We start from the raw sequence: 19975 nt of genomic DNA, 5'->3' as shown, positions 1-19975 counted from the left end.
GTAGCTATGCCAGTATTGCAAAAAAATATCAAACAATAGCCACACAAACTGATGTTACTGTTCCATCCAACATATCAATCTCCGACTGGGCCCGAGCTGTTCTTTCTCAGCAACAGTCCAATATCCAGAAGCACTCAGATCAAGCAAGTAATACGCCTCTCACGATTCCAGCAAAATCTCCTCCTTCGCCAATGATTGCTACCACACCAAATAATCCCAGTTCAACTTCAAAACAGAGTATTCAGGAAACATCACTCGATCAAGAGTACCCCTCTAAACAGGAAGATCCAATTCTTGAAATATTTGCAGAAGAAGAAGAAGAAGATATGGACACAGGTCGCCCCACCTTTCCAAAAAGAAATAAACCAAAGCCAGAACGCCACAAGACAGCCACGTCAGGTACAGCTTCTTCTAAACTCAAATAATGCCTTATATTTTACAGTGGAATTGTAGAGGCTTTAGATGCAACATTGATGACATTCAGTACTTAATTAGACGCTACTCTCCAGTGGGTTTCTGTCTGCAGGAAACCTATTTAACTGCTAAAATTTCTGTTTCTATAAATAACTACTCAGTCTACCGAAGAGATCGGAATACATCTGACTCTGCTCGTGGTGGTGTAGCCATTTTGATTAACTCAAAGATCCCTGCTAGTCAAATCATTCTTCAAACCAAAATTGAAGCCGTTGCTGTGCGTCTGATTGCTGAGATTGCATTTACGCTAGTCTCAGTCTATCTCCCACCAAACAATTCCTACTCTTTCAAAGATATTGAAGAACTTTTAGTACAGCTGCCGTCACCAGTGTGCTTGCTAGGGGATTTCAATGGCCACCACCCTTTATGGGGATCCTCTAAATTAGATAGACAGGGCCGACTGATTGAAACTATACTAGATAAACAAAACCTTACCATTCTTAATACTGGTACACACACCCACATACAGTTACCTACTGGACAGACCTCTGCAATTGACCTCTCAATTTGTTCTCCGATACTGTTTCCAGTCATTCAGTGGTCCGCAATGGATGATCCAATGGGAAGTGACCATTTTCCAATTGTCTGTAACCTGCTCACTGCACAACTACCATTAGACCAACCCTGCAGAAAATGGAAATTTTCTAAAGCCAAATGGGCCAAATTTCAATCAGCAATCATTCTGGACAAAGAAACTATTCAGCTACAACCTATAGATAAAGTAACCGATTATATCACATCCAGTCTTTTAGTTGCAGCAAAATACTCAATTCCATTATCAAACCCCCCAACCCGACGGCACTTCAACTACTGGTGGAACGAAGAGTGCACAAAAGCAAAGAAGGAAAAAAATAAAGCATTCAACTTATTCCGTCGATTTCCGACAACAGCTAATTTAATTAGCTACAAGAAGCTAAGGGCAAAAGCGCGGTTCATTCACAGGCAAGCCAAGAAAGATTCTTGGACTCGGTTTGCATGTACTATCAACAGAAATACCAACTCCAGAATAATATGGAAGAAAATTAGACAGCTTTCTGGGAAGTTTCCAATCATCCCTTCCCCAATTCTTTCATACAATGGACAAGAACTCTCTGGTCCTCTAGAAATAGCGAATGCCTTGGGTAAAACCTTTGCCGAAGTCTCTGCTGTATCAAATTACACTCCGAAATTCCAAAAAATTAAGACCTCCACCGAACAGAGGCCCATTAACTTTAGAACCTCGCTATCACTTCCGTATAATCAGCCCCTTGAATATTGTGAACTTCTACAAGCCATAAAAACAACGAGAAACAGTGCAGCTGGGCCAGATGGCATATATTATGTCATGCTGCAGCATCTCAATGAGCAAAACTTACAAATGCTGCTAGTTTTCTTTAATCGGATCTTCCTGGAAAATACTTATCCAACATCTTGGCACCATGCTACAGTTTTGCCCTTTTTGAAACCTGGAAAAGATCCTTCCAGTCCTAATAGTTACAGGCCAATCTCTCTGTCAAGTTGCCTTGGTAAAATTCTGGAAAAAATGATCCACAGTCGACTCAGCTGGATCATTGAAACTGAACAACTATTGAGTAATTGTCAACATGGCTTTCGCAAAAATAGGTCCTCTCTAGATCTGATGATCAAGGCCGAATCTGAAATTCGCAATGCCTTTGTGAAAAATAAACACCATGTCATGGTCTCCATTGACATAGAAAAGGCATTCGATACAACCTGGCGGTATGGCATTCTCAGTGACCTACATAATCTTGGTCTACGAGGCAACCTGCCTATATTCATTAGGAACTTTCTCCAGATCCGCTCTTTCCAGGTTCGATACCAAAACTCCCTTTCTTCTACTTTCTCGCAGGAAGAAGGAGTACCACAGGGGTCGGTTTTGAGTGCAACCCTATTTGCCCTTAGAATTGATTCCATTTCCAAAGAACTTCCAAATACTGTAGAAGCCTATCTTTATGCTGACGATCTCTCCATTTCTTGCCACTCTCAGAACATGAGATCTATTGAACGGCAATTGCAAATGTCCCTCAATAAAATTGAAAAATGGGCTGAGTTCAATGGATATCGGCTTTCCCATCAGAAAACAGTTGCTATCCACTTTTGTAACCAACGCAAATTACATTTATGCTGACGCAAATTACATTTATCTTTATGCTGACGATCTCTCCATTTCTTGCCACTCTCAGAACATGAGATCTATTGAACGGCAATTGCAAATGTCCCTCAATAAAATTGAAAAATGGGCTGAGTTCAATGGATATCGGCTTTCCCATCAGAAAACAGTTGCTATCCACTTTTGTAACCAACGCAAATTACATTTAGACCCCGAACTCCGGATATCAAATTCCAGCATCCCGATTACCAACAATATTAGATTCTTGGGATTAATATTAGACAGCAAGTTAAATTTCCTTGAGCACATTAAAGTAATACGTACTACCTGTTTGAAAAAGCTGAACATGCTTAGAGCTCTATCTGCCCAGTCTTGGGGAGCAGATCGTACAACTTTGCTGCTCTTATATAGAGCACTGATTAGATCGCGGTTAGATTACGGTGCCCCAGTTTATGATTCTGCTCGAAAGAGTGTATTACGCTGGCTCGATCCTGTACAACACAATGCACTGAGGATTGCTCTTGGTGCTTATAGGACATCACCAACCTATAGTCTATATATTGAAGCCCATGAGCCCCCTCTTTACCTCCGCAGAAAAATGTTACTACTTAAATATGCAGTCAGAATACGAAACTGTTCTTCGCACCCCATCCAACCATATCTCTTTAATCCATCATTTCACAATCTGTATAGAAATAAACCAAATAAAATACGCCCAGCAGGCCTACGGCTCCTTGAAATAGCACAAAATTGGAATGTTCCTCTCCAGAGTAGGCAGCACAGAAAGAATGATTCTTGCCCACCATGGACCCCATTTCCTCAACCAGCCTGTGATAATTATTTTCTCCAATGGGGAAAGAATCGTCTACCAACTCTGAATGTGCAACAACTCCATGCTAGCCATATTCAAAACTGTTTTGACTTCTTACCGATATATACTGATGGTTCCAAATCTCATTCAACTGTTGGAGCAGCAGCAGTGTTTCCCTCTGCTATCATATCAGCCTCTCTTCCACCTGAGTACAGCAGCTTTTCAGCGGAATTATATGCAATTCAATTAGCTCTAGAAAATTTGAGTCTTCACCCATCTGCAAAATATTTAATTTACACCGACTCTCTCAGCTCAATTAGAGCAATGCAGAATTTCTCTTATAAGGATCACCCTATACTAAATCAAATCAAGTATTTACTATTGAAAATTGAAGATCGCCAGCAACGAGTGAACTTCTGCTGGATCCCAGCACATTCAGGCATCAAAGGGAACGAGTTGGCTGATATTTCGGCTAAAAATCCATCAACAGCAGATTTAACCTCTGCCTTTATTCCAGTTTCTGATTATAATATTATAATTAAAACAGCTTTTCATGCACAATGGACAGAGCTATGGCATAAACAAACAAATAACAAACTGTTCCAGATAAAACAGGACCCAAAATTTTGGCACTCATGCATTCAGACAGTTCGGCGAGAAGAAGTGGTACTCGCGCGGATTAGAATAGGTCATACCCATCTAACGCACCTCCATCTACTCACAGGCGATGATCCTCCTCTTTGTTCACAGTGCTCTGAGCATCTAACAGTCAAACATATTTTGATTGACTGTCCACATTTTCAACAACATCGAACTTCAATATTTCAATCTCTGGCTAATTTCCGTGAACGAATAACATTAAATGATATCATTGGTGAAAATGCCAATATTAATGAACTTTTCTGTTATTTAAAACAAATAGGAATGTATAAGCGACTGTGATTAGTTTCTGGAATGAAATGAGATTGAACCGTCTTCACATTAATTATTTATTTTATCTTTTCAACATACCTATGAATAGGCGCAATATAGCCACAGCAGCTTGTGCGCCATTAAACACCCATACCACACACACACACATACCAACTCACCCCTGTTGGGTATATCTCAAACAACCTTTATGGTCAACACTTTATGAATCCAAACCTAATGAACCCAGACCTGCTGGAATTCGTCTTCAAGAAGTAATAAAAAGGTGGAAACTCGATCTCAATAAAATTGCGGAAAATGAAAATATGCCTTTACCCCCATGGAATAGACATCATATAAACATTGATCTTTATTTTGCTCAGTGGTCAAAAAATACCATTCCACCATGTAATATCCGACAGTTGCATGCCAACTATACTTCGCAACACACTGGGAAACTCATAATCTATACGGATGGATCTAAGAGCCAATCACATGTAGGTGCAGCAGCCGTGCTCCCATCGCATGTAATTTCAGAATCCCTTCCAGTTGAGTGCAGCATTCTATCTGCAGAACTATATGCTATACAGCTTGCATTAAGTGAAATATGTCAACAGTCGTCCCTCTCTGTCCTAATATACTCGGATTCACTCAGTGCTATTTCAGCCATACAGGGTAAACGACATTCTCGTCATCCTTTCCTACAAGAAATTGACTTTCTAATCAACATCTGTCAAAAGAAACAATCTGATATAACCCTTTGCTGGATCCCAGGACACTGCGGAATAGAAGGCAATGAAAAAGCAGACATTGCAGCTAAGTCAGCATCAGAACTGCCAAACAGAACAATGCTAGTTCCACACACTGATTTTAGTCCAATTATTATTAGAGAAAGTGAAAATGAATGGTCCCAAATATGGAAAAATGAAATCAACAATAAACTACATGAAATAAAACCTAATCCAGAAATATGGAACTCAAGCATTAGAGAGAGCCGCAGAGAAGAAGTAATACTTGCCAGACTGAGAATTGGCCATACTCATTTTACTCATTTTCATCTATTGGCAAACAAAAATCCCCCACTCTGTTTTCAATGCCAAGTTCAACTTACAGTAAAACACATTCTTTTGGTATGCCCTCGATTCAGAAATTCCAGATTCCTTTGTTTTCAGAGTTTATGCAATAACCAGAATCAAGTTACTCTTCAACAGATCTTAGACAATTCTGCGAATATAGATGAATTATTTAAATTTATTCGGCAAATCAGATTTGATAAACAAATCTGAAAAAAATGTTTGATTTACATTAAAAACTTGGAAAGACACATCTTGGCCATTGATGCCCTTGTGTCTTTAAACCCTTAAACAACAACAACAACCCTCAACGTGGGCACCTGTACGTGGTGAGGGGACCTCCCAGTGACGCTGCTGGGTTTCCAGATTAGCATCACTGGGATCTAACGCCCATACCTTGGTTTCAGGGTTACATCTTTGAAATCCGGCGTGTGCAGCTGTGCGCCGCGACCCGTGGAAGCGGAAAGGGGGAACCTGGTGGTTGAGGGGCCCAGCCTCAATACACCACTTTGGCCCCTGCTTCGACAAGACGGGTGGTCCCGGACCGGACCGACTGGGATCAATCGGCGGGTGGTTTTATACTGCTAGGGTCAACTGCGTTCCAATAAGTCTCCCTCCCTATGGTCCTGGGACGGGATAAAGACTTATTGGTAACGTGGGTATGGTGTTCTAAGCGAACTCGGCGTCCCATTCGTGTACGCAGTACCTGCTAGTTCACGAGTGGGCGTCCCCTCGTAGGGCTCCGTGGTGGGTCAGGTACTTAGGCATCAGACATTTTCTCTTTACTCATATGAGTAATTTAAATCCCCTTTCTTCTGGGGCCCCAACAAGGCCCCTACCTAATCGAGAAGATGAAAAAGAAAACACCTCTGCAAAAAGAGCCAGAACTGAGGATACACCAACACCATCAGTGACACCGCTCTTCCTCATTATCCATTCCATCGGAGAACAGTCAATTGGAAAGATGTCACCCTTCTTTATCCAGAAAGGATTAGAAGGGTTGGCAGGGTCACCAAAATCCGTTAAACGACTGCGTTCTGGCGATCTTTTAGTTGAAGCTTCCAGCACAAAACAAGCTGAAAAATTCTTAAACTCTACATCCATAGGGGGAATACCTATCACCGTAACCCCCCACAAAACTCTGAACTCTTCACGTGGTGTTATATCAGAGTGGGACCTTCTTCATGTTTCTGAAGAAGAGATCTGCTCTGAATTGAAAGACCAAGGAGTGACAGCTGTGAAAAGAATATCGATACGAAAGGATGGGAATCTCGTCCCTACCCGAGTTCTTATCTTCACGTTCAATACCCCAAGGCCTCCAAGTTCCATCAAGGCAGGCTATCTAAACTGCCCAGTGAGGATTTACATCCCAAACCCACTGAGGTGTTTTAGATGCCAAAAATACGGCCACTCACAAACATCTTGTCGTGGTAACCCTGCCTGTGCTCGATGTGGTGTTAAAGACCACGAGAGCAAGGAATGTTCAGCTTCAAAACCGATCTGTATTAATTGCCAAGGAGAGCACCCCGCCTATTCTCGAGCATGCCAGCGGTGGAAGGATGAAAAAGAAATCCAAAAACTGAAAACAGAGCTGAGTATCTCCTACCCAGAGGCCATAAAACGTATCGAACCAATAAATAGCGGGAAACCTTCCTATGCTCAGAAGGTTTCTGCCAAGTGCACTATCGGTACTCAAACTGAGATGACTATACCACCGAAAGAGTCATTCACTCCGATTGCACGCTATTTATTAAATTCACAAAAGCCCACCAAAAAAACACAATCAGTTGCCACTCCTATATCGGTACCTCCTAGTGCTCCACCACTACCAAAACCAAGTGGTAAAAAAGAGCAAAAACGTTCTGAAGAGTCACCCGTAATACCAGAAACAATGGATGTAGAGAACAAGGAGGTACAGGATGAATCAGTCTTGGAACTCTTTGCGGAGGAAGAAATGGACACGGGACATCGTCCATTCTTCCCCAAAAAAGACAAAGCCAAGACTGATAAAAGTAAGCCCTCAGCACCTCGGAAGCCGCCTGATGGACCCACCCAGCCAAAATAATGGCTAAATTCCTACAATGGAATTGTCGTGGATTCCGGCGAAATACTGATGACATCAAGGCCCTCCTGCAAAAGCACGAGCCAGTTTGCTTTTGCTTGCAGGAAACATATCTAAAGGCAAATGATGATCCCACCATGCATAACATCACAATCTTTCGTAAGGATAGAATTGCGGATGGTCCTGCTCATGGAGGAGTGGCTATCCTTGTGGGTAATCAGACCCCAGTTCAGCCCTTGCTAATTACAACCAGCATAGAGGCTGTTGCAATTCGCCTTACAGTGGGATTTTTAATAACGGTCTGCTCTATTTATTTGCCACCTGGGACTGACATCTCCCAGGCAGACCTTGATGATCTTCTAACGCAGCTGCCTCCCCCTTTCTTACTTCTCGGGGATTTTAACGGACATAACACCTTGTGGGGTAGTGCTAACATCAACGGAAGGGGACGAGTCATAGAGCGTATGCTCAATGACAATGACCTTTCCCTTCTAAATACTGGAACAAACACCTTCTTCCATATGCCTACCCGTACTTTTTCTGCCATTGATCTCTCTATCTGCTCCCCTTCTCTACTCCCTTCACTCACCTGGGAAGTGGAGGAGAATCCATACGGAAGTGATCACTTCCCTGTGATAACCTTGTTACACAGTGGGAGACCGTGTCTTCCTTTTAGGTTACCACGGTGGAAGTTTGATCAGGCTGAGTGGAATGCCTTCCAACATCAGGCAAATTTTGAACTCAGTACAGTCAGTCAGGAGCCTATCAATGACGCAGTAACGTACATCACAGAAATCATTGTCCACGCAGCTGCTACTGCTGTCCCAAAAACATCAGCCCGGTTTCCACCATTTCCCAAACCTTGGTGGAATTCACAATGCACAGCAGCCAAAAAGGCTCAAAACAAAGCGTGGGGGATATTTCGCCGATATCCTACCACGAACAACCTTATAGCCGTCAAACGTGCACGAGCCAAAGCACGCTACATCCGTCGTCAGAGTCAAAAGGAATCGTGGATCCGTTTTACATCATCTATTAACCAGTCTACCAACTCTAAGGTAGTCTGGGATAAAATCCGGAAAATGAAGGGAAAATATACATCCCACCCTTCTTCAATCTTAGATTATAATGGATGCGCTATTGCAGATTCAACTGCAATAGCCAATGCTCTTGGGGAAACATTCTCCAACATCTCCGCAACATCCTCATACTCCCCAGAGCTCCTGGTCCTGAAACATAAACTGGAAAGAGAAGCACTTAATTTTAAGTCCAAGGGCCTCTATCCCTACAACGGGGATTTTACTATTCAGGAACTGAAAAGAGCCCTCGCTCTTTCCAAAGCAAGTGCTGCTGGACCAGATGGCATCCATTACGACATGATTAAACATCTTTCACCAAAATCTATGGATTGTCTGCTCTTTCTGTATAACAGAATCTTTACTGAAGGGCAGTTTCCGGATTCCTGGCGAAAGGCAATCGTTCTTGCCTTTGCGAAGCCAGGAAAGGATCCAAAAGTCACCACCAACTATCGTCCTATTGCTCTGACTAGCTGTCTGTGCAAAATCCTGGAGAGAATGGTTAATTCTCGTTTAATATGGTACTTAGAATCAAATGACCTTCTCTCCAACATTCAGTGCGGCTTCCGAAGGAACCGGTCCACTCTGGACCATCTTATTAGATTGGAAGCATCCATCCGGGATGCTTTCCTAAAACGTGAACACTTGGTGTCGGTGTTCTTTGACATGGAGAAAGCGTATGACACAACTTGGAGATTTGGCATCTTGAAAGATCTGCATAGCCTTGGCCTTAGGGGGCAACTCCCCATTTTTATTAAAAACTTTTTAGCCAATCGATCTTTCCAAGTTCGTGTGGGATCCTCACTCTCTCGTTCCTTCAGCCAAGAGGAGGGAGTACCACAAGGATCAGTACTAAGTGTCACGCTTTTTGCCATCAAAGTGAATTCCATCACAGAACAACTTCCTCCAACTGTAAACTGTGCCCTCTATGTTGATGACTTTAGCATATTTTGTCAGTCATGCAACATGAGGGTTATTGAAAGACAACTGCAGAAAGCTATTGATCGCCTCAACTCCTGGGCTCTTGCTAATGGCTTCAGGTTCTCGCCGGAGAAGACCGTTTGCGTACACTTTTGTCGTAAGCGTAATCTTCATCCTGAACCTGAATTAAAGCTCGGACAAAATGTAATTCCAATAGCAGCGGACACAAAATTCTTGGGACTCGTATTCGATAAAAAGCTGACCTTTCTGGATCACATCCGTCAACTCCGCACAAAGTGCACAAGAGGGCTAAATATTCTGCGCTCTCTTTCCTCAACATCTTGGGGTGCGGATCGATGCACCCTACTACGCATCTATCGTGCACTTGTACGATCCAGACTGGATTACGGGTCCCTGGTATACAATTCGGCCAGAGACAGTGTACTTCGTTGGCTCGATCCTGTCCATCATCTGGCTCTCCGTACCGCTATTGGAGCATATCGCACATCTCCTGTCCAGAGCTTATACTTCGAAGCAAACGAACCGCCATTATTGCTTCGACGTAAGCAGTTGTCTCTAAACTACGCTCTAAAACTGAAATCCCTGCCAGACTACCCTACGTGGCTAACCGTTTTTGAGCCGCGATGGGAAAATTTGTACAACACCCGTAAGACTGCCAATCGTCCTTTTGGTATTCGTGTCCAAGAGCTACTCAAAGAACTTAATATAAAGGTAGACAGGGTTGCCCAAACACCAAAGCAACCCCTTCCACCCTGGCATGCTCATGTCCCGGCATGTGACTTGTCCCTTAGAAATTGGGGTAAGTCGGACACTCCATCGTCTGTCTACCTGCAGCTTTTTTCAGCACACCGAGCTGAACATTCTGACTTCGCGCCAGTCTACACAGACGGCTCGAAGGCGGAATCATATGTGGGATCTGCTGCTGTCTTTAGAGACAGCACTACTTCGGAGCAGATTCCTTCTGAATGCAGCATATTTACTGCAGAGCTGCACGCTATAAAGTTAGCCTTGGATCACATTAGTGAATGCCAATACCAACGGTTCATTTTATATTCTGACTCTCTCAGTGTGTTACAGGCTTTAATATCCGTGGGCCCCGAGTGCCAAGCGATAGTTCCCAAGCGATCTTTATAGTGCGTTTTCTAGCGTTTTTCCTAGAGTGAGTACTAGTGTTTTCATAAACCCTCCACCGCTCGCATCGTCACTGCTGACCGCTCGCAACGTCACTGCTGACCGCTCGCAACGTTACTGCTTCCCTCGCTGAGCAACGTCACTGCTTCAACGCTAGCAACGTTACTGCTAACCCCGCTTGCAACGTTACTGCTATCGCTAGCAACGTACTGCTCTCCTATTCTTCTGATCGCTTGGCCACTAGTTGGCACCGCTCCTGCCTCCACGTGGCGGGGTCGGAAACCTGGGAGAAGGAAGCTCCTCTCCCGGGGCGAAAAGGAGCAACAATGGATTGCGATGACTATCCACCACTAGAGCCAACAGGCTCTCAACATGTTGACACCCGTAGAAGGGAACATGATCCAAGTCTCTCAAAAAGAATGAGAACAGATTCTAGCAAACCAGAACCACCAGCTTTTCTGATAATGCATTCACTATCGAATCAACCAGTAAGCAAATTGTCTCCCTTTGTCATTCAAAGATGTCTTGAAAACTCAGCAGGAACACCAAAAATGGTAAAAAGACTCCAGTCAGGAGATCTATTAATTGAAACCACGCAGGCAAGACACTCTGAACTGTTATTGAAACTTTCAACTATAAGCGGAATCCCAATTAAAGTCACCCCGCATAATACACTGAACTCCTCCAAAGGAGTTATAAGTGAGTGGGATTTACTAAACGTCACCGAAGAGGAAATAGTTACGGAATTACAAGAACAAAAAGTAACACAAGCAAGGCGAATCATGATCAGGAAGGACGACAAACTAGTTCCAACACGAAATATCATATTGACCTTTAGTACACCAAATTTACCAAACTCAGTGAAAGCAGGCTACCTCCACTGCCGAGTCCGGGCATACATTCCAAATCCCTTAAGGTGTTTCAAATGCCAAAAATTTGGACATTCTCAAACAACGTGCAGAGGAGAAATTACATGTCCTAATTGTGGTTCGAAAAATCATTCTCAAACAGATTGTACTGCAAAATCTCCAGAGTGCCCAAACTGTAAGAATGATCACCCAGCTTATTCAAAATCATGTGATCTGTGGAAAATGGAAAAAAAGATACAGAAGTTTAAGATTGAAAACAAAGTATCATATCAAGAAGCAAGAAGACAAGTCAAGGTAACAATGCCAAAACGCAGCTATGCTACTGCTACCCAAAACTGTCAAGCTGTTGCTATCCAAACAGAAGTGTCAATCCCTCCTAACACTTCCATTGCAGAATGGGCACGATCTGTACTTTTGACAAATCAGCCCGCTAACAAACCTGTTTCAATCGACGAAATAAACAATACTCCACTCTCAGTTCCATCTAAAATTACGTCAATTGATAAATTACAAAGGAAACCACAAAGACAACGCGCCACTGAATTGCAACAACCAAATTCAAGCAGCATGGACAGCGAAGCTGTAAATGCACAAGAGGAAACAATCCTTGATCTTCATGCAGAAGATGACATGGAAACTGGATGTTCATCTACTGGTACCGATGAGGTAGAAGGGAGTACAGAATACGGACGCCCTTTTTTTCCAAGAAAGGATAAGATAAAACATGATCGTCAAAAGCAAAATGCTCCATCTTACAAGAAACAGACAGAATCATCTTCCCTCTCTAAAACCAAATAATGATGTACATCGCACAATGGAATTGCAGAGGTTTACGCAGCAATACCGATGATATATATGACTTGATCTCGCAATATAATCCGGTAGCCTTTTGCTTGCAAGAGACTTACTTAAATCCAAAGGTAACTTATTCAATTAAACATTTTACAGTCTATAGAAAAGATAGAATTAGTTCAAGCCATGCACATGGTGGAGTTGCAATTTTAGTGAATTGTAAATTTCCAGCAAGAAACATTCCTCTTCAGACCCACTTAGAAGCCGTTGCAGTTCGTGTAGCAATGGGAAAAACAATAACTCTTGTCTCCCTGTACCTTCCACCTAACAATATTTACACGTTTCAAGAATTAGAAGATCTTATAAAACAAATACCATCTCCTTTTTGTCTTCTTGGTGACCTAAATGCACATCATCCGCTATGGGGATCTGCTCACATGGATAATAGAGGGCACTTGCTAGAAAAGCTCATAGACCAAGTGAACCTAACTTTGCTAAACACTGGTCAAAACACCTACACTCATCTCTCCACGGGATGTATGTCAGCAATTGACTTGTCTATTTGTTCCCCTGAGTTACTTCCTATTATTGATTGGACGGTTTTAAATGATCTGCACAACAGTGATCACTTCCCAATAATATGCAGAATCCAAACAACGCAGACACCTTGCCCTGATCATCGGGTATTATGGAAATTTTCTAAAGCAGATTGGGAAAAGTTCTCTGTCTCCATCTCCTTTGATAGCCAATTGATACAACTAGGGTCCATTGATGATGTCACCGAGCACATTACCAAACAAATAATAGCAGCAGCTTCCAAAGCAATACCAACGTTTTCTGCTTCCAAACATAGAAACCTGAAACACTGGTGGAATGATGCTTGTACCATAGCGAAAAAAGAAAAAAATAAAGCCTGGAATCTGTTCCGTAAGTTTCCAACCACCGACAACCTGATTCAGTTTAAAAGGCTTAAGGCAAAAGCACGGCAAATTAGAAGACAAGCCAAAAAAGAATCATGGATACAGTTTGCATCTTCTATCACAAAAGACACTAGCAGTAAAATTATTTGGAAAAAAATTCGACAACTAAATGGCAAATTTTTACCGGTTTCTGCTCCAATTTTAACCAAGAACGGACAAGAAATATCTTCACCACAAGAAATAGCCAACGCGCTTGCAGAGACTTTCTCTGAAACTTCAGCCACTACAGCTTATGATATTTCCTTCCTACAAACTAAAGCCATTGCAGAAAAATATAAGATAAATTTCCAAACTACCCAGTCTCTAGCCTATAATCAACCTTTTCGTGTTTTTGAACTCCAAACAGCACTAAACAGATCGCCAAATAGCGCTGCCGGAGCTGATGGAATCTATTATGTAATGATGAAACATCTAAACAATATAGCTCTGAATTTGCTAATAACATTCTTTAATCGCATCTTCCTTGAAGGTGTATATCCCTCTACCTGGCATCACTCCGTTATTCTAGCCTTTCCCAAACCAGGAAAAGATCAATCACTCACACAAAATTATCGACCAATCTCCCTCACCAGTTGTCTAGGTAAAACTCTAGAAAAGATGATACACAGGCGACTTACCTGGGTTCTTGAAACTGAAAAGCTGCTAAACAACAATCAATTTGGTTTCCGACAAAACAGGTCCACTTTAGATCTCATGGTGAAAGCAGAGACTAACATTCGTAATGCTTATGTGAAAAACGAACACCTTGTAATGGTAAGTTTGGACATTGAAAAGGCTTTTGACACAACCTGGAGGTATGGCATATTGCGAGAACTTTATTCCCTAGGATTGCGGGGACATTTACCGAAATTTATTCAAAACTTTCTCCAAAACAGAACATTTCAGGTTCGTTATCAAACAGTGCTTTCTCGTATTTATACCCAAGAAGAAGGTGTCCCACAAGGGTCAATACTTAGCGCTACTCTTTTTTCACTCAAGCTGAACTCTATAACCCACAACATTCCCAATACTGTCGAATTATACATGTACGCTGATGATCTCACTCTATCTTGCAGTTCAAAAAATATTCATACTATTGAAAGACAGCTGCAACTCTCCATAAATAAGCTAGAAACATGGACACAGAAGAACGGATATCGTATGTCAGAACAAAAAACTGTTGCAATTCACTTCTGCAAAAAACGTAAGCTGCATCCGGAACCGGAGCTTCGGCTACAGAACCACCTGATACCACTCACCAGTAACCTTCGATTCCTAGGTTTAATGTTGGACACCAAACTTAACTTTGTTTCTCACATAACATATCTCCGAACTGTATGTTTAAAGAAATTAAATATTCTTCGGTCCATTTCTGCCATGAAATGGGGTGCCGACAGATACTCTCTGCTACATCTGTATCGTGCTCTTATCAGGTCACGATTAGATTATGGAGCTGTTGTCTATGACTCTGCTAGGAAAAGTGCACTAAGCAGACTGAACACCATCCAACATAGTGCCCTTCGTACTTCGCTAGGAGCCTTTAGAACATCCCCTGTCCAGAGTCTGTATGTAGAGGCGTACGAACCTCCACTTCACCTTAGAAGGAAAATGCTACTCCTTAATTATGGAGCCAAAATTCAAAGCCTTCCAGCCCATCCTGTTCGACCATTGCTTCTCAACCCTGATTGGATCACGTTCTACAACAGCAAAGTTACAGAAAATAGACCCACTGGTATTCGATTAAAAGAATTGATACATGCCTGGGACATAAACTTTGACAATATGCTTCAAGAGAATGATGTACCTAATCCACCCTGGTCTGTAACTCTCCCTCACTGTGATAAATATTTTCAGCAATGGGGAAAGAAATCCCTGCCAGATGAAAGTATTAAACAGCTCCATAAAGGACATGCCCTCAATAATGCTCAACGCTGTATAATATATACAGATGGTTCGAAAACAGACTCTTCTGTTGGTGCTGCAGCTGTTTTTCCCTCTTTTACAATTTCTATATCACTACCAGTTGAGTGTAGCAGTTACACTGCAGAATTATATGCAATAAAATTAGCCCTAGAAAATATAAACACTTCCTATAATACTAGCAGTATAATATACACAGACTCCAGGAGTGCAGTGTCTGCTTTCGACAATAATCTTTCAATATCGCATCCCATCATAAAACAAATTCTTTCCTGCTTAAACCACCTACGAAGTAAGAATCATAAAGTGTTATTTTGCTGGATTCCAGGGCACTCTGGTATCACAGGTAACGAGAGAGCAGATCAGGCAGCCAAACAACCAATCAGTGCAATACCATCACATTACCAAGTACCATACATAGATTATTTGCAGCGCATTAAAAAAATCTATACAATCCAGTGGTCTGAAATCTGGAGGTCACAAACGAACAACAAATTGCTTGAAATCAAAGAGGAACCAGCACTATGGAAATCTAGCTTAAGGAAAAACAGACAAGAAGAGGTTGTGCTAGCAAGATTACGCATAGGGCATACGCATCCAACCCATGTATATCTACTGAAGCAGGATGTCCCACCTCAATGCACTCATTGTGCTTTACCACTTACTGTGAAGCATATACTCATATATTGTAAGCAGTATTCCTACTTCCGAAGGACTAGTTTTCTTTCACTCTCACAAATGAAAGAGCCTCTATCACTTGCTCATATTATTGGAAACAATGCGAATTTAAATGAACTTTTTACTTTTCTTAAGCAGATACAAATATATGATTTTCTATGATTAAAAACTGGAATGAAATATTATATGAAAACATGTTATAGGAACAGGCACATTTTGGCCTTAGTTGCCCTTGTGCCCAAAATACCAATACCAATACCAATTAATATCCGTGAGGTATAATCCTCACCCGGTTCTGTCTAGCATTCAGCAGAAGATTCACGTTCTCCATGATCGCGAATATGACATCCGCTTCTGCTGGATTCCCAGCCACATTGGGATTAGGGGAAATGATTTGGCTGACACCGCAGCCAAATCAGCAATCCCTAATAATAATCTCTGCCTGTCAGTCCCCTATACAGACTACAGGCAAATAATACACGAGAAGATACATTCCCAATGGCAGGAGTTGTGGAATGGACAGACTGGGAATAAACTATACCGTATAAAGCCTTTAATTGAACCGTGGCAGTCTAGTCTGCGCAGGAATCGTAAGGAGGAAGTTGTTCTTGCCCGGACCCGCATAGGACACAGTCATTTAACTCATTCATTTTTGCTGAGGGCTGATGACCCTCCTATGTGTGAGTCTTGTGGCACAGTTTTATCAATTAGACACATTTTAATCGAATGTCCAGTTTTTAGCAGTATCCGTCTTACCGCTTTTAATCATCTGACTGAGCCATATACACTCAGTCAGATTTTATCCGACAATGACAATGTGTCTGCTATTTTTAGATTTTTAAAGTCAATAAATATTTTTACTCGTTTATAAAATCTACATTTTTCTTATACTTCTTGACATAGTATAGTGTATAGTGTATAGTGTTTTTAGGGTCTAACGGCACCAGGGGTTTCCCCCATCTCCGCGTAATATACATTGTGGTGTGATACAGAACACTGTAGAGGCCAGAGGTTTAAAAGTGTATGGATATTGTAGTGTGTAATGTTTTGTACCGTTGTTCATCTGGTCTTTTAGCCGTTGGGTCTCAAATGAGACCCACCGTTGCCCACACTATACCTCGTGGAGGCAGACCAGGTACACCAGTATTTTAGAAATTTACTATTTACTCTGGCAGGTCCTGCCACCTAATTTCCTGAGATTTCAGTGGCTAGGACCTAAAAAAAAAAAAAAAAAAAAAAAAGTGGAGGGGGGAGGAGAAACGCTAGAAATTGGGTCAGACCGAAAGAGATATAAGTTATACGGGTTATAGTTCATTTTTTTATTATTATTATTATTTATTTATTATTTTTTTTTTTTTTAAATTTTTGTGTGGGGCTTGTGTAGTTTTGGCAAGGGTCAAACGCTAGTCGCAAGATAGCTAGAGAGGGAAGGGAGACTGAAGACTGGGGGGTGAAAGACAGAAATATGGAGTCAATAGTGAAGATAACCCCAAAAGTCGGTGGGGCAGGCCCATGCCTCACCAGGTGAAGATAGGGGATGGCAGGGGGGAGGGTACAGAGTAACCATCCCCTGCCAAGGAAAGGGAAAGAAAGTGAACCGAATGAGGGTACCCGGTTCAGATCGCCTAATGATGTTTCGGCAGCAAACTGCATAATGTCTTTGTCAGGTCTTCGTACGCCATTCCTGGGACATGTTGTTCCGTCCGTGTGAGTGGTCAAATCCAGATAATGACTCCAGTTTAAGCCAGTGGTCAGATCCAGGTTAAGTTAATGATTAGTTTTTCAGATTGTAGCTGTTAGGTTTTTGTTTGGTTGACACATCTAAGGATCTTTATTATGGATGATGAGTGGTTAGTTTGTGGGAAAATTCCTGCTAAGGTTGTGGGTATGTTCTTCTTCTAGTAAAAAGATCCTGCGCAAACTGCGTTAAGGCTTTATAGTTGTCCTCGCTCTCCAGGAGATATTGTTCTTGGTTTATTGGTGAGAAACGTATTCTAGTTATTAAGAGGCAGCGGAGGTCTTCATATAGTTGGCAGTGGTGCATGAGGTGCTCCCACGTCTCTGGCTGTCCACAGTGGCAGAGAGGGGTGTCACTCAATCCGAAACTGGAGAGTTTTGCTCTTATTGCGCCATGTCCCGTGAGCAGGTAAGATGTCAGCAGACCCGGTGAAAACCAGTTTGGGCTTTGGGGAAACACTAGTTGATTATCCGGTATGAATCTTCGGGTGACTTCCCCTTTTGTCGAAGTCGTCCAGCGGGTTTGCCAGGCCTGCTGTAGGTGGGTGAGAAGGCGTTTTTTCTCTAGTTTACGATCGTTCGCCGGATCAGTTGTGTAGTCTAGGCAGGTGATTGATTTGCCTTTGGATAGTTGATAAAGCAACCCACAGCGGACGATCTCCAGGTCCAGGGGGAGAGCACCCAAGAGGACCTGGAGGGCGTGGGTGCTTACAGTACAGCAGGCTCTCGAGATTGTTAGTAGGACTGAACGTTGAATGGTCTCTAGCTTCCTTTTGTTAACTGCTGTTACCGCCTTGTGGAACCAGACTCCTGATGCGTATGTTATTGCTGGTAAGAAGACTGCCTTATAGAAGAGGGCTAGGGTCCTCTTCTTAAGTCCCCAGTCGCGACGAGTGACTCTAGCTATTAGTGCGGAGTATTTTTTGATTTTGCTTCTGAGGTAAGTAAGATGGGGTGTGAATGACAGATTTTTATCCAGCAGAATACCAAGATATTTAAGTTCAGTGGAAAGCTTAATTGTTGTTTCCTGAATCTTTATCTGGGGAGGCCTTCTGATATTGAGAGAACCTTTAAGTAGGATGGAGCAGGTTTTTGTTGGGGATATCTTTAAGTGGTTTTGGGTGGCCCAGTCTTGTAGGATATTTATAGCACGGTTTGCAGAGATCTCTAGTTGAGTTCTTGAGTCTGCCGCCAGCATCAGGATCAGGTCATCCGCATAGGCCTGCGATCGCACATTACCAAGGTCGAGGTTTAGAAAGCTGTCGAGCACCACGTTCCAGAGAAGTGGGCCAAGTACTGAGCCTTGTGGGCATCCTCTATAGACTGGTCGTGTGACTGAACAGTACGGAGCACTGACGGTTACTGTTCTGTTTGCAAGATAGGTTTTTATACAATTGTACAAATTAGCTGGTAGTTTTGCTTTCCGGAGTCTGCCAAGGACGCTTGGCCACCAGAGGGAGTCAAACGCCCCGGCAAAATCCACTGAAATGACAAGGAAGTATTTATGGCTGGTAGTGGTAGCTGCTTTGACGATATTCTCTAAGGCGTCCACCGTGGAGTATCCCCTTCTAAAGCCGTATTGGTTGTCAGAGTGAAGGCCAGCCTTGGAGTAATGAATTTCTATTCTGTTGCTTAGAAGATGTTCTAGGAGTTTGCTTAGTATGGATAGAAGAGCGATGGGCCGGTATGACTCCGGAAGGTCTTGTGGTTTTGTCGGATTCTTGAGAATAAGCCTTAATTTTGCAGATCTCCATACTACTGGGAAATGGCCTGCTTCAAGGCAATGGTTGAAGAGGTTTAGGATCTCATTTGGGATGGTTTCAACAGCCTTCTTTACGATCTCAGGCTCCAGCATATCTTCTCCTGGAGATTTCTTGTTTTTTATTTTTGCTGCAGCGGAGTCCAGTTCTTCCTTGGTGAAGCTGTCTTCCACTTGGGCCGTGGTGTATGTGCTGTTTTCCTCACATAGTAGTATTTGCTCTGGGGTACTTGGTGGCATGTGTTGATGGAACATGGCGTCAAGGATGTTATTTATAGATTCGGACCATGTCTTTGTATACGTGCCTTGTGGCGTCTTGGTGGCTGGGATGACTTCTCCCCTGGGGAGTTTGTTTGTGATTACTCTGTAAACCACTCCCCATGGAGCAGAATTTCCAACTGTGGAGACTAGGTGCTCCCAGGAGCGCTTTTTCCTTTGTTTAATCAGGGCTGTGTATTCGTTTCTTGCCGTTCGGTACTGCTGCTTGAGATACTCTACTTCCGCTTCTGGCCATGTCCGTCTTGCGCGTTGAAAATTTTTCCGTCGGGTGTAAACCTCCCGTCGCAGTTGTTGGAGCTCTGGGCACCACCAAGGTACGGCTCCAAGAGAAGGTTTCTTCCGTTTAATAGAGTTAATTGAGCTGTCAGTGACTAGGCTTACAATTGCCTTTTGG

Source organism: Mastigoproctus giganteus, chromosome 10 (genome assembly GCF_048544385.1).
Source record: "Mastigoproctus giganteus isolate SK-2022 chromosome 10, ASM4854438v1, whole genome shotgun sequence".
NCBI classification, from domain to species: domain Eukaryota; kingdom Metazoa; phylum Arthropoda; class Arachnida; order Uropygi; family Thelyphonidae; genus Mastigoproctus; species Mastigoproctus giganteus.
The sequence above is the reverse complement of the archived record's forward strand: the minus strand, read 5'-3'. Positions refer to the sequence as shown.